Source organism: Apium graveolens, chromosome 4, assembly GCF_009905375.1.
Source record: "Apium graveolens cultivar Ventura chromosome 4, ASM990537v1, whole genome shotgun sequence".
NCBI lineage: Eukaryota > Viridiplantae > Streptophyta > Magnoliopsida > Apiales > Apiaceae > Apium > Apium graveolens.
This window is the reverse complement of record NC_133650.1, coordinates 64,520,609-64,537,174: the sequence shown is the minus strand read 5'-3', so window position 1 is coordinate 64,537,174 and position 16,566 is coordinate 64,520,609.

Below are 16,566 nucleotides of genomic sequence, written 5' to 3'. Positions count from 1 at the left end.
AAAGAAAAGAAGGAGCAAGCTGCTATCTTGGCCAAGCTACAAGCTGTGAAACCCACACAACAAATTTCTACACAACCATCTGAAACTGTTGAATCTCAAGATCAAGTAATGTAAAATGAACCTCCACAGACAAAGAAGCCAAGGTACAAGCAAAAAATCAAGAGAAAATTGGATTTCAGTGATGAGGAGATGGTGGGGTACTTTCCCAAAAAGTCTATTTCTATAACAACTCAAACATCCATGCCCTTTGTGGCACATGTAGAATTCAAGATAGATCCATCCCAGAATTTCCATGGTGAACCTATCATTCCAAAGGATGAACCAATAGACTGGGACAGTCTACCAATACCTGAACTCAATCTACCTCACTTCATGAAGCCAAAGAAGACAAAGACCAGAGCAGTCAAGAAAGTGAAGCCCTCAACTCTTAGATCCAAGTCCCTAACCAAAGCTCAAACCAAAGTCAACAAGGGAGACATCATGTACATCTGTGACATCAAGGAATTCTCAGATTTAAACCTCTATCTAGATGAACTGGAAGAAGTTAGAGGGATTGATGCTTACAGGAATCTACCTGAAAGGTTAGTATTCAAGTACAAGGGAGGAAAAGAGATACAGTGGCCACTTCACAGGATCCTTCAAGAAAGCCAATATGTGCTGATAAAGGTTTATTCATCCTTCAAGAAGAACTTTGGATTTAATGTGACAGCTAGAAGACTTGTTCTAAAGAAGATTAAAGAACTGAGGAGTATTAGAGCCAAAGATGCACTCCCAAAGACTCTAACTATTCCTTACACAGGAAGTAGAGTGCATCTAAGGCCCTACTGGCTGATGGAATTCATGGATGATAAAGGAGTTAGAAGATTCTTCAGATTAGAAGACCAATTGAGCATCTCTATCAATGAGACTCTTTTGGAAATGCAAGAAATGCTAAATCTCTCAGAATCTGATGAACTGGAATTCCACAGACAGCTCCAAAATCAGATAGAAGAAAACAACCGAAAGCTTGGAAAGAGATCCAGATCTTCAAGGAAATAGATTAATCTGCTCAGGCTAGAGGAGCACCTTGAAAATGACTGTGAGCAAATCTTTGTACATTTTGATAATTGCATCACTTTACAGTTTTATCTACTTCCATTTAAATTTTTATTTTTAGGGTGTTTTGTTATCATCAAGTTTCTCTTAATTTATGGCTACAATTCTAGTAGACATAAATTGGGGGAGATTGTTGTGTATATGTTGTGAACTTGATGATTTCATTAACAAAAGACCTTAGTAGATTCAACTCAGTGTATTTTGTAGCACTCGAAGGATAAGCAAATATAGTCCCAACGGATGACTCAATACAGTCCTAACAGATGATGATTTGACATCCATCGAGTGAGTAGCTTATGTTATAATAAGTCATGTAGCACATTTCTGCAAACACCTTTGTTTAGATTCTGTAGTAGCATATAAATCATGTTGACTTTAATTAGATATGCAGAATAGGTTGATTAATTGTACATAGATGATGTCTTGTAATTCTGCATAAATGAAATGAAGTCAAGTGCCAAATAGCTACCCGACGGATAAACAACAATGCTACTCGACGGATGATCAACAAGGCAACCCGACGTCTGATTATGTACCCGACGGATAATCAATTCAAATATTTGTTGACAGTGACAACACAGTCACATGCGTCGAGTGTATGCAAAAGGAATGTGGAAGCCTATTCAACTGGGTTTTTGAGAACAAAGAAGCATTGCCATTTCCATGCTATTTTGAAGATATTCAAAGATGCTGGAATAGAGTAATGAAGTAGCATAGTATTAGACTTGATAGGTTTTGTTCTATTATCTTGTCTTATTACTGTGTAATCTTGGTGATATATAAACCAAGAGTAGCAATTAGAACAACAACAAGACTAAGCAAGAAAATTCTTATTTTGTAAGCAGCTGTGAGCTATTCAAGCTTCACAGATTTCTCTCGATATATATATATATATATATATATATATATATATATCTGGGGGATACTTTCTAATCCACCAGAAAGTTTTAAAGACTTGCGTATTTATTACTTTATATTTTGATTCATATTTAACTTGTTATTCCGCACTTTACAAATCAAAACACTGTCATATATATCTTAAGTTAGAACATTTAATATTTTTGAAAAAGGTTCAAGAATTCCATTCAACCCCCCTTCTGTAATTCTTGTTGCATTGTTAGGGACTAACACTTACTTAATTTTATATGAAAATTAAGAATATTTTGCTACAAAATTTCTAGACTCTTTGTTGATAAAGAGCTTAGCTTCTTCTTAAGAGAATTAAAAGATTTTTATCTAAATTGTTATAACTGACTGAAGGACCAGTGTTAACTTTATAATTCAGTTAACTGCTGGTTTACACAGTGTACAATAAGACATGATATTAGCTTTTCTAAACTGTCACTTGTCATTTCTATTTATAGAAAACTAACTCTTCCATTTCTGGCTTAACATATCTTTAGCATCCTGTGATTATCTTGATTTTCCTCTGTCAGTTAATCTTCACCATTGATCTTGCACATTCTTCAAGCTGCTTTTTGTTGACTTGTCAATCCAGCTGATTGGATTGTTTGTTGATTGTTTATCTTGAATATTGAACTGGTCTGTGATTTTGTACTATGAGAAATTCACTCGAGATCTCCAATTAGGCGTATAGAGATCTTGACATCTCGATAAGTATAATGACTAATCGAGATCTCTAATGCTCTAGTGAATTTGACTTATAGAGGTCTCCGAGTTCTCGAATGAAAGTTTAGCTTGTCGAGATCTCTCAGCATCATGTCTTCACTTTGACTTGTTGACAACTTAGAGTTCTCTAGTGAATTTTGACTTATCGATATCTCTGAGTTCTCTAGTGAACTTTGAGTTATCGATAACTCAGAGTTCTTTAATGAATGTAGACTTTTCGATAACTCTAAGTTCTCTAGTGAAGAAATGACTTGTTGATATCTCCAACCTTCATATCCTCTTGACTTGTCGATATCTCTCTGAGTTCTCTAGTAGCTTTCCTGACTTCTCGATAAGTCATTTGGAGTTCTCGAATGACTTCTCTATAACACTAAATCTGTGACTTGTAGAGATCTTGACTTAGAGTATTTTTATCCAAACAGATTTATTCAACTCCAAGCGTCTTCAAAATTCTTCTGAGGCATGATCCCCTTGGTCTTCTTCCAGATAGAATCCTTAGGCTTGATACTGTTTCAGGAAAAAGACTCCAGTCTGCTCCTTTGCATTTTTACAGACTTTAAGTGTTACAAGTACAAAATACAAATTTAGATAACAATACAAGTTACTGAGGGTTAACAAATTGTCTTAGTCTTGTTAAGGTACATGCATGTTTTATACAACAACCTATAATTTTTAATACTGGTATGACAATGGGTCAACCACAAAAACACACATACTCCCAAAATTATCACGCAACTCACAATTACGTGGCATCTAATACACCTATACACCCCCCATCTAAAGAACAAATCAACTATTAACCAACAATAATGGATGACATTTTATTTATGTGCCACAGGGGACATCATTTTAACTTCCACAACAGCAACAGATCTATTCTTCAATCCAAACTGTGAAGAGGTTCGATTGCTTCCTGCATATGTGACAGCTACATACGGTGATTTTATATGTCGGGTCCCCAACCCAGCAAGGTACCCTTACAAAATTTTACCAGAAACAACCACTACACCTTGCTCAACAATACATGAGCTTCTGCACATCAAGCTTTGGATTAACCAAAAGGTAGATTCCTTATATTACAATTTTTAAAGCATTACCACCTCTCTTTTCGAATATAATATTTCCCTCCTTTTGCTGAACTAAACATAAACGTCTTCTGACATGTAAATTCCGTTGCAAAACCATCATCCTAAATATAATGCTTCGAGGTTGTCATCATGACGGCTCCTGTATTCGATGCAAAAATGAGGTTTCCGCTCAAGGAAGTAACTACTACTGTGCAGAGTGCGGCAGAAACTATATAACCCCAACAAACAGGTCATCATCTTCCTTCAATATACCTAATTCAACACCTATCTATAACATTAAGACTGAAATTATTTTCACATCACAACCACCCCCTCAATTACTTACCAAACAGGCTCGCTTTCGTACTGCACGTCGCCGACCCTACTGGAAAAACAAAATTCACACTCCAACCCCGTGAACTTCAGCATCTGACTGGTTACTCTAGAGAAGAGCTTCTTCATGGGTGCACAGTGGTATGCTTAGCATAACACCTGATACTACAAATTCAAACAAAACATCTCTATGAAAATTAACATAACTAAATTACCACTACCTTGTGTTTCCTTGTGGACAAATGTGTGGGATCCCAACTTTTCCACAAGCTCTGCAGAAATTAAAGAATGCCAGATGCACTTTTGAGGTCGCACTTAAACCATCAAGTTACACAAATAAGACTGGGAAGTTCATGATTGAAGAAGTGCTTTCGTTCGTAAAGCACACACACGACCGAGGATGACTATAATTCTAGATTTCATAGGTACCAGGACATTAAAAAACATGGCCGCCCCTTCTTCTTATTTGAAGAAGAAGGTGTTAATATTTGCTTTTATAATTATCGGCCTATTAGTTGACTGGTTTATAATTAAATCATTATTCTGTAACAAGAAGCCAACTGGTGAGGTTTATTATGCATATTAATTTATAAATATCATTAAAAATAACATACATGTACATTGTGAAGTGCGTTGGATTATAGATATTTGATAAGACTTGTGAGGACTGTAAAGTGATATTTCTACCTTCTGTGGTATTAACTTGATTGTTTGATCTGTTCTGTTACCTATTCTTTGACAAGGTTCTGCCGCCGAATTTTTTTTGAGTTAGGGTTGTCATCCCTGGTCTCAGTTCATTCCAAACTCTGTGAAGCTGGTAATCCCCCGGCAATCATTGATTCTGCGGAACTTCAAGAAGATCCTGAGGTAATGAAAGCTTTTCAATAAAATCAATTGTTGGTGACATGTACTATATTATTCGTCCTCATCAGGCATGCCTTTCCTAGTAGAAATTTAAACTTGGAAGTGAACTTTGTGCTAGCTAATCATTGATGTAAACTAAGAATGCATTACTTATATATGTTTTCGATTAACTGATTTAGTTGTGTAAATCAATTATGTATAGTTGACATATACAATATAGTCCGAAGAAAAAATTCATATGTGCATAGCATTTTTATGGGTCACTATTCCAATTAGTCCTAAAGCTAATGCTGCATACATATCAAGACATAAATTTAGAGGTTTGAACAAGAAACATATAGGCTACAACAAGAATTAACCAGTGCAAGCCAAAGTGAAGGCCAAAAATAAAATTGTTAGAGCCAAGTGATAAATTATTTTTATAATAGCCAAATACGTGTGCCCCTATCCTAGGCACCCATGTTCTTTGATTTAAATATTTAAAATTATCAAACCGTTCATTCATCAAATGGATCCACAACTCAGCCGCGCAGTCACAATTCTTGAATAGCAGCCCTATCGAAACGTTTGCTATAATAAATTAGGGCCCATATTTACAGCCATCTATATCAACAACATCTTCATACTATCAAAAACTACATTCAGGCATGATCAAAGGTTACATATTCAGATACAATAGTGGCTTCAATCTATTCACACAACTTATGTTGTAACCTATTTACACAACTCCTGCTGTAACCTATTTACACTTTATTAAGGAAACGTCTAACGTACAATAATAACTTCAAATAACCAGGATAATACACATTCGATAACACCTAACTCACAATAAATTTCCAGGTCCCATCTGCAAAACATTTATTCAGCTGTATAATAATGAATCTCAGCGCCCGTTTTGTCGTGCATTTTCCATTCTTTCCATAAATGTTTTAATATTTTCACTACACATCACGTACCTGCATTCTTAGGCCTTTCCTCAGAGCGTCTTCCAGCATACATCACTAATAATCATGATCTCCTGCATGTGATCCAAAAAATGCAGTTTAATAAAATTGGTTAATTAGAGCATGCACGTGCCTCGCACGGGCTATAAAGCTAGTTTGTTTTGGAAGAGACAAACTATACAAAACAAAATCATTGTAAGAAGCAGATTGCATAAGATAATAATATGATACTCATAATACAACTTAAGATCCAAAAGCATTAGACTATTATGGGGTAAATTCATATCTAATGCTAAATGGTTACTAAAAATGTACATCAATAATTGACAACAAGATTCATCTCACTACGCTATAGATTGGATTCTGCAACCCCAAGAAACCATTACTAAAGGCCAAAAAAGCGTTGCTAAAGGCCAAAAAAGGCTATTGTGACTCTTTTTCGGGGTTGCAATTTTAGGCATTGTAATAGAGTTTTTTGCAACCTCGGGGACACCCTATTGCAACCCTTGGTTATCCGTTACAGAAACATGCTATTGCAACACCAATGGGGTTGCAATAGGACTTGAAAAGTGTTACAACAGGGTTTGGGCTATCAATACAATATTTGTGGGCCTGGTGGGGCCCACATGTGGGGGTATTGATGCAACCTTTTTGCAACGCTTTTTAGTGTTTTTGCAACGTTTTTTAAGTGTTTTTTTACAACATTTTACACTGATTATTAGCAACACTATAAAAACCTATTGCAACGCTTTTACAAAAAAAATGCTAGGAACTGTTTGTAAATTAGCATGCCCATAAATAAGACCATTATCTTAAAACCAACACAATCCATAAATCATAACATCAATCCACCAACCATAACATCAGTTACCCCATACTACCACTACCTTCACCATCACCATACTACCATCCTTATACCACAAATTGTCTACCAACCATAAAACAAAAGCGAAAGTTTTAACAAGTTAAAGTTATAGTTCAAAATCTAAATATAGTAGTACTAAAAAAACAAAGTAGAATGAGAATGCTTCTAGAACGCTTCTGACTAGGTAGAACCACCTCCAGTAATAGGAGTGACCATGGTAACAGGAGTGCCATCCGAACGTATCGTTGGACGTCTCCTGTAGTATTAACATGTTACTCTGATTTGATGTACCACCTGAAGCCTGCAACATTAGTTGAATAAAAAAATTCAGAAATGAATAGTGGAGGTATGATTTATACGTGGTCAATATGTTCATTCACTTGTATATCTAGAAAAATTGAGATAAATTAAAATAAGATAGGATATCACATTGGAAAAGAAGCCATGTTCGATTAAAAAATCCTTTCTTCTTTTATATAGGAATTGATTAGTCAAAATACTGCGAGTATTTAGAAATGCAGCCTATTTTGATACTGCTTGACTTGTGTGATGCATGAGTACCATTTCAGAATATGATTATATGAACTCACATTAGCAAATGAAAGAGAGATTCTGTTGCCAGAATCTTGTCCCTTAGCAATGCAGACCATCTGTTACATTTGACCACCATGGGACAAAAGATCCCATTGACTCCTCAGTTCTTCATTCTCCAGTAAATCAAACAATTGTTGCGGTTGGACAGGAATCCAAACAGACAATGTGGCACTCAAAATTATGCCAGATGGCTCTCCTGGTCCGTGAACACCTTCCCGTATCATCAACCTTGCATCTTCACCTATATTACCAACTTGAACAACTTCCCATTTGTGCATTATTGCACAAACTCCAGCACAGAAGTTACGAGTCATGCGTTGCACCAGTTTTGCCATGCTTCTATTACCGTTAGGAACCAATTCATAGCACAACAGATTTTGTGAAGAGTCACGATTGCTGTAATAACTAACAAGTTTAACAAGGTTAAGATGATGCAACCTACTAAGCATCTTAACCTCTACTAAAAACTCTTTACCCCTTGATGCCCTCCACTAGTAAGTCGCTTTATTGCTACATGTATACCATCACTTAATGTCCCCTTAAAAACTTTTCCAAATCCACTCTCTCCCAGTATAATGCTACTTTTAAAGTTATTTGTTGCTTCTTTAAGCTCTTCATATGTAAGAAAATGTGTGTTGGTTGGGTGGGGAACTGGCCCTCCTGTAGGAATTGCACTACTACTGATTGTCTTCACTGTTAGGTGAAATGATTTGGATCTCATCATGCATCTATAATGCAAATTTTTAAGCTTCAGTTTGGCAGCCTTATAAGGTAAAACATAAAATAATATGGGAAACGATTCTAAAGATCTGTACCAACTGCAGAGCACCATTTCGAGAGCCATCCATGCCACTAGAAATTACATCAAGGGTAAAGCAGCTCCCAATCATGCCAGGAAACATATCAGCCCATCGATTCTATATAAATGCAAAGTTATCAAACAGTTACCAAAACTATACAGTATAGATTTTCTGAATTTAAGTAATATATCTATTTTACATAATAGATGATGACCCAGACAAACAACAACATTCACTACCAACACTATAGGGATATTAGCTGGATGATTTTAAATCAAACTAATTTGAACAATCTCTTAGTCGATCACTTAACTTCTATGCTTGTGTGTGTGTGTAATCAGATCTTAGTATAAATAATATGTGGAATCTAAAAAATGTGATTACAAAAACCAGGCATAAAATCGAACTTACTGCTTCCATCATCATCTCAGCAAAATCTGCGTTGTTGGTGGTCGACATACCAATGGCTCTCGTACCCTCAGTCCTCAGACCAGACTTCATATCGATACAAGGAGTAATTGTCCTTGTGTGCTAAAATCATATCCAATGGGCAATGCTGCCTCTGCAGGACCTAAACCACCATAACCACTACAAATTGGATTTCTCATGGCTTCCTTGATAGTAATGTTCTCTATTCGAAGCTTATCGTTCTCTTGCTTCAGAATTAAATTTTCATGGTGTTCTAGTTGAGTCTATATATCAAGTGAATAACATCAGTTTCAGTGATATTTAAAGGTGTCCAAAGTAAAAAAGAATCTGTATAATTACCTTCATTTGAGTCTGTTTATTCTGAAACCAAAATTTGACTTGCTTATTTTCCAAGCTCAACCTCTTCCCAAGTTCCAATCTTTGTTTCTCATCAGGATGAGGATTCTCCTTGAATGAACTAATGAAAAAAGGAACAACATTCAAGACACGATAATTAAATAAACAAAATAAAAAAATAAACCGAATTTACATAATATGTAAGCACTTACGCTTCAAGCTTTTGAATTTGAAAGGGAGTGTGTCTATGGTATTTCTTTTTCTATTGAGATCTACCCCTTGGTGTTTCTTGTTCATCGTCTGAAGGAACTTCCATATTTTCACTGCCTGACTTGCTCTCGAAATCCTCTTCTCGAGTCCTTACCATCGCACCCGGATGGAAATTTCCACCAATCAGACCCATCTCATCAAGACCCTCCATCTTGGGTTTCTACACAAAATCCAATATTATTAACTTATCAACTAGACAAAATAACAAGTTACAAATAAAATGCAGCAAAAATAAGGAAAACAAAATTTATAATTGAATCACAATCAAGGAAACCACTGGGTAGTGGGGAGATCAACATGCCAGCAAAAATTGCCACATTTTATCTGTACACTATATAGTCACAGTCATGTGTGTGTGTGGGGGGGAGTGAGAGGGGGGGAGGGGGGCGAGAGGGGGAAGGGAGAGAGAGTGGGGGGAGAGAGGGAAGGAAGGAGAGACAGAGAGAGGGAGAGAGAGATGAGCATGCATATTTCAATACACATAACATACACAGAAAAATACTTGAATACATACACTTATGCTTCAATAAATACAACTCAAAACCCTAATTTGAAATAAAAATAAAAGCTCGATTTATGAATAATACCTGATGAAATAAAAATGTATTAGTTCAAATCGATCGAAACCCCAAACTTCAACTCCAATTATAGAATCCCCAAACTGGAACCCTAGTAATCAAACCCCGACAAAGCCCAAATCCATGCCATAATCGAACTCTAATTGAAGCAAGAGATGAATGAAGTGTAAGATTTGTGAGAGAGTGCGAGATTTGTGAGATTTATGAGAGAGTGCGAGATTTGTGAGATTTATGAGAGAGTGCGATTTGTGGAGATGAAGTGAAGTGTGTTTATTTTGCTGAGTGAAGTGTGTTTCTATTTTGTGAAATTTGTCTAAAAATCGGCAATAACCAATTTCAACTCCCCGCTTGTCCAAAAATTAAACTCCCGCCCATAATTTTAATCCCATCCCAACCCATTTCACTATCAGCCTAGCCCCATTTCACTATTCATAAAAACACAGCCCAACCCAACTTGGTTTTTTTCAAATTTAAATTATTAATTGCTCTTTTTTTAATAAATATTATTTCAAATATTTAATTTCGAGATTATTAAAAATAATATATAAATGTTTTAAAATGATATATAATAGACACATATATATATATATAATGATTTGTTAAGTTTTATAAATCACGTACCTAATATTATTAACTTCTAAAAATAAATGAAATATGTAATTCAATTATTATATCATTTCAATGTAATAATTATTAATTAGTTAAATTAAAAAATCATCTTTGATCATTTATGTCATTTTGGTAACACATTTTGACTATATCGCAACATCAAAAAATAGGGGTTGCGATAAACATGGGTTTAGAAGGCTATTATTACACTTTTGTTTGCAACCCCAGTGTGAACGGTTGCAAAATCCAATCTATGGCGTAATGTCTGGTGTTTAATAATTGATTGACAATGACTATCTGTGGTGGTACATACTAAGTATATCCAATGATTACTAATGATGCAAAGGTGACAAGCGGGCCCGTTTGGGATTACTTAAAAAATGTAACTTAAAAATGTAATTTATAACTTAAAGTTGAAAAGTGTCAATATGAATATCATAACTTATAAGTTATTTAAGTGTTTGGATAATATTACGTATATGATAGGGAAGAAAATAAGGCCTGGGTATGTAATTAATGTTGCATTAATCATATCAGAATCGAGCCAGCAGCTAGGCCCATTTGAGAAGGCCCAGAACCCTGAATATTAATTAATTTCTTAATTAATTAATATGGATAAATCAGCTGATAAGATAAGTCCTATTGGAGAAATAAATCCTTGTAGATTGGCCTCCAAGGAACCTGGTGGGATAAGGAATCAACTTCCTACCTCTTAGGACTCCCAAGTCCATTCTAATTCTGAGACTTGCCCACCAAGTCTCCTAACCCAAATCCAATTCAAGGACTCCCAACATCTATATAAGGAGCCTCACCCCACAAATCAAAACTACATTTTTTGACTTGATCCTTGGCATACAGCAAGGTACGTAGGCATCTTGTTAAGACAGATCGAGTCACGAAACACAAGAGCAGTCAAATCGAGCCTCAAAACTCACGTTCCCTAGTAATAAATACAGCAATTATTATACCTTAGTTTTTGATCCATAACATTTTGCGCCGTCTATGGGAAAGCACAACAACAACCATGGCGAGAAGACAAAGAATAAGCAGCGTCCTTGAAGGAGGAACACCCGCGGGGACAATCCAAACGATTTCATCAACCGTGGAGGTACCTCCGCATTCAACCTATGTCGTCACTCAAGGAGGAGCCCAGAAAGGGGCAACTGAACCTCAACCTCAAGGGATGATTCCCCCGGCTCCTCAAGGTACGAATCCCCAACTTCAACAACTACATACACCTGTGAATTCTCGACCCATTGGGTATGAGTATTCAACTGTTGTGACCACTAACCCCCCTTATGGGATGCCCCTTTACCCCGAGGTTGGAGGAAGTGGACATGATGGACGGAGTGAAGCACGGGGAAGAACACCCCCTACATACAAGGTTTGGCTTCTATCCCAGAGGATCAGGAATTTTCCGGTCCTTATACTGAGAGAGACTCCGAATCTTCAGATGATAAAGTGGCCCCAAGAAGGAGACGTGCTAGAAAAGAGCCGATGGCTGATGGTAACCAACGTCCTAGGAGCACCCGAGGGCTGAATCCCCAAGAAGTGCAGGAGAGAATCAAGGCCTATGATGCTGAGATTCAAAGGCTGAAGCGCGACTTGGAGGCACACCAGGCTCCCAGGCCCCCATTACTACCTAGGTGGAGAAATCTTCCTCCAATCATAGACCTGGATGGTCCATCACAAAGAAGGGTTGTAGTCCCAAGAGCTGATCCAAGCAATCTTCTTCCCCTTGGAGATCCTGATGATCCTACTCCACCATTCACTGAAGCGATAATGAATGCCCATATCTCAAGGAAGTTCAAGATTCCCACTATCAAAGCTTATGATGGAACGGGAGACCCCGCTAATCATGTCAGGACATTCTCCAATGCACTGTTGTTGTAGCCCATGAATGACGCTATTAAGTGTCGGGCCTTTCCTCAAACCCTATCGGGTATGGCTCAAAGATGGTATAGTCGTTTGCCCCCGAACTCTATTGGGTCCTTCAGAGAATTAAGTCAGGCTTTTATTAAGCAGTTCATCAGCGGGAGAGTCCATGAGAAAAGTTCAGCATTCCTTATGAGCATCATGCAGGGAGTGAAGGAATCCTTGAGAGACTACCTGAATCGTTTCACAAAGAAAGCTTTAAAAGTCCCGGACCTTGATGACAAGGTAGCCATGATAGCACTGCAACAGGGAACTAGGGATGAGTTCTTCAAGATGTCCTTGGCCAAGCGCCCCCCTGAGTGCAGGTTGCAGCTCCAAGATAGGGCCGGGAAGTACATCAAGGTGGAAGAGAGCATGAGGAAGACCGTAGTGAGCAACGAGCCCGCTGGAGGCAAGAAGCGGAAAACTTAACTGGAATATATCGCTAAGGACAAGTACCCTATAACTGAGCAAAACCCTGATTCAACCCCTAAGAAGGGAGGACCTGGGCAAAAGTTCGCTGAATACGCTAAGCTGAATGCTCCTAGAAGCTAGATCTTGATGGAGATCGAGAAAGACCAAGATATTCGTTGGCCTAAACTCTTGAAGGCAGATCCTGCCAAGCTAGATAAGAGCAAATATTGTAGATTTCACAAAGATGTTGGTCATGACACCGATGAGTGTAGGCAACTGAAAGATGAAATAGAGTTCCTCATTCGGAAAGGAAGATTGAACAAGTACACTAGGGAAGGAAGAGATAGGAATAACAATGGGAGAAAGAGCTTTGAAGATCGTAGGAGGGACCAAGACGATCAGGGGCGGAATCCCCAGCCTAGGGGACCAGTCATAAATATAATCTTTGGAGGACCACGACCCCGAGGACCTGTGATAAACACGATTTTCTGAGGACCAACTGCTGCTGGATTATCCAAGAACTCCAGGAAGGCATATGCCAGGGAGGTTATGCATATTGTTGGAGAAGCCCCGAAGAGGGCCAGGATAGGAGTAACAATGGCTTTTGATGATTCTGACCTAGAGGGTGTAAAATTTCCTCATGACGACCCGCTGGTCATAATACCTATAATAGGAAACAACCCGGTTAAGAGGGTCCTTGTGGATAATGGTGCTTCAGTGGATATCTTGCTCCATGACACCTTTTTAAGGATGGGTTATAATGACTCACAATTGACCCCAACCGATATGTCGATATATGGATTTGCGGGAGTGGAGTGCCCCGTGGAAGGGATAATCAAGTTGCCAACAACCGTAGGACAGGAACCAAGGCAAGCAACACAGATGTTGGACTTTGTGGTGGTGAAGGCTAGTTCAACTTACAATGCTATCATGGGGAGAACAGGGATACATGCCTTCAAGGCAGTCCCTTCTTCCTACCATTCAGTTATGAAGTTTCCCACCCGGAATGGGATTGGAGAAGAGGGAGATCAAAAATGGCTAGAAGTTGTTATTTAGCCTCTCTGAGGGCAGATGAAGTCGGGGGGGGGGGGCAGTTTCCGCCTATTGAAGATCTGGATATTTGAGAGAATGATGAGAAAAGAGGGAAGCCAGCAGAAGACTTGGTTTCGATTCCTTTAGCTCCCGAGGATCCTGAGAAGGTGACTTTCGTTGGAGCCACACTAGAGGAGCCCCTTAGAGGGAAGTTGGTGAAATTTTTGCAAGAAAATAATGATGTGTTTGCATGGTCAGCAGCTGATATGCCAGGCATAGACCCAGAATTGATTACTCACAAGCTGAATGTGGATCCAAATTGGAAGACAGTGAAGTAAAAGAAAAGAAGTTTTGCTCCAGAGAGGCAAGAAGCTATAAAACTGGAAGTAGAGAAGCTCTTAGAGGCTGGTTTCATCGAGGAGATACAATTTCCAGAATGGTTAGTGAACCCTGTAATGGTGAAGAAGGCCAATGGAAAATGGAGGATGTGTGTGGACTTCACTGATCTGAATGATGCATGCCCTAAGGACTGTTTCCCGCTGCCAGGGATATATACTTTAATAGATGCCACTGCTGGACATGAGATGCTGAGCTTCATGGATGGATTTAGTGGATATAATTAGATCAATATGCACAAGGACGACATCCCAAAGATTGGTAAATAAAATTTTTAAGGATCTTATCGGCAAGACCATGGAAGTTTATGTTGATGACATGTTAGTCAAGAGTCTAGTGAAGACTGATCATATAACCCATTTGAGGGAAGCTTTTGAGGTCCTGAGGTACCACAAGATGATGTTAAATCCTATAAAGTATGCTTTCGGAGTAGGATCTGGAAATATTTTGGGATTGATGGTCTTTAAGAGAGGAATCGAGGCCAATCCCGATAAAATAAAGGTAATCCTGGACATGGAGCCCCCAAAAACTATCAAAGATGTTCAAAAGCTCACTGGAAGGGTTGCTGCATTGGGACGATTCATCTCAAAGTCTGGAGACAAGTGCTTGTCATTCTTCAAGTCTTTAAAGAAGGTTAAGGATTTTGTATGGAGTGAGGAAAGCCAGAATGCATTCGAGGAATTAAAGAAATATATGGCTCAGGCTCCGTTGTTGGCTAAGCCAGCTTTGAATGAAGTCTTGTACTTGTACTTGGCCATTTTAGAAAGTGCCTTGAGCGCTGTGTTGGTTAAGGAGGAACTAAAAATCCAAAAACCCATATACTATGTCAGCAAAATTCTGCATGGAGCTGAGTTGAATTATTCAACTATTGAGAAGTTTGCTTTAGCCTTGGTAATGGCTTCAAGAAATTTGCGTCCTTACTTCCAGCTCATAAGATTGAGGTGCTAACAAATCAACCCCTGAGAAATATCATTCATAGTCCCAAAGCTAGTGGGAGGTTGATCAAGTGGGCAATAGAGTTGGGAGAATTCGACATTAAGTATAAGCCACGAATGGCAATAAAAGCCCATGCATTGGCTGACTTCGTGGTGGAATGTACCATACCCAACCAAGAAGTCGAGGGGCAGGAAGATACCACACCTCAAGACAAGGAAGTTGATAAGGGGGACAAAGAAAAGGATGATAAGGAGAAGGAATATTGGGTTCTCTATTTTGATGGAGCATCAAAAACAAATTCAAGTGGATCAGGGTTAGTTTTACAAAGCCCTGATGGGTTCTTGATTGAATATGCTATGAAGTTAGACTTCCCGATCATAAAAAATGAAGCAGAATATGAAGCTCTGATAGCTGGTCTTGGCTTAGCAGGGACACTTAGAGTCAAGAACTTAAAAGTTTGTGGAGACTCGAAGCTGGTCATATCCCAAGTAAAGGGAGAGTTTGAGGCAAGGGATGATACGATGGCTAAGTCTATCCGCCTTGTAAGGGCTGTGATGACCCAATTCGATGAATGCCATGTTGAGCACATTCCAAAGGAGGAAAATGCTAAGGCAGATGCCTTATAAAAGTGTGCTTCATCTGAGATAGAGGAAAGTTCAGGAAGTGTATACTTCCGTGTTTTGAAGACACGGAGCATTGATGTTAAGCTTGTAGCTCCTATAGGTCCTGGGATGTCATGGATAGATCCCATTAAGACTCATATTCAAACCGATTGGTTGCCAAATGATGCTACTGAAGCACGGAAGTTGGTTGTTCGAGCATTAAGATACTCCTTGATAGATGGGATTTTATATAAAAGATCTTATGTAGTTCCTTACCTAAGATGTCTCAGGCCCGATGAGGCACACTTGGCTCTTGAAGAAGTGCATTAAAGTATCTGTGGGAAACACTTGGGGGCAGAGCACTAGCTCATAGGATAACCGTTTGGGCTTCTATTGGCCAGAAATGATGGATGATGCCAAAGAGTATGTGAAGAAGTGTGACCACTGTCAGAAGCATGCACCTGTCGTTAGACAACCCCCCGAGATACTGACCTCCATCAACTCACCTATCCCCTTTGCTCTGTGGGGAATGGATATACTTGGGCCTTTCCCCATGGCCACGGCACAAAGGAAGTTCCTGATTGTAGCTATTGATTATTTTACTAAGTGGATTGAAGCAAAGCCTTTGGCTAAAATCACAACTAAGCAGGTTGCACAATTCCTGTGGGAAAATATCATGTGCCGGTATAGAATTCCCCGCATCCTGGTCACTAACAATAAAACACAGTTCAACAATGAGGAATTCAAGAAGTATTGTGAGGATAATGAAATTGAATTACGATTCACCTTTGTGGCTCACCCGCAAGCCAATAGGGAAGCGGAAGTGGCGAATCGAATAATCCTGGATGGACTAAAGAAG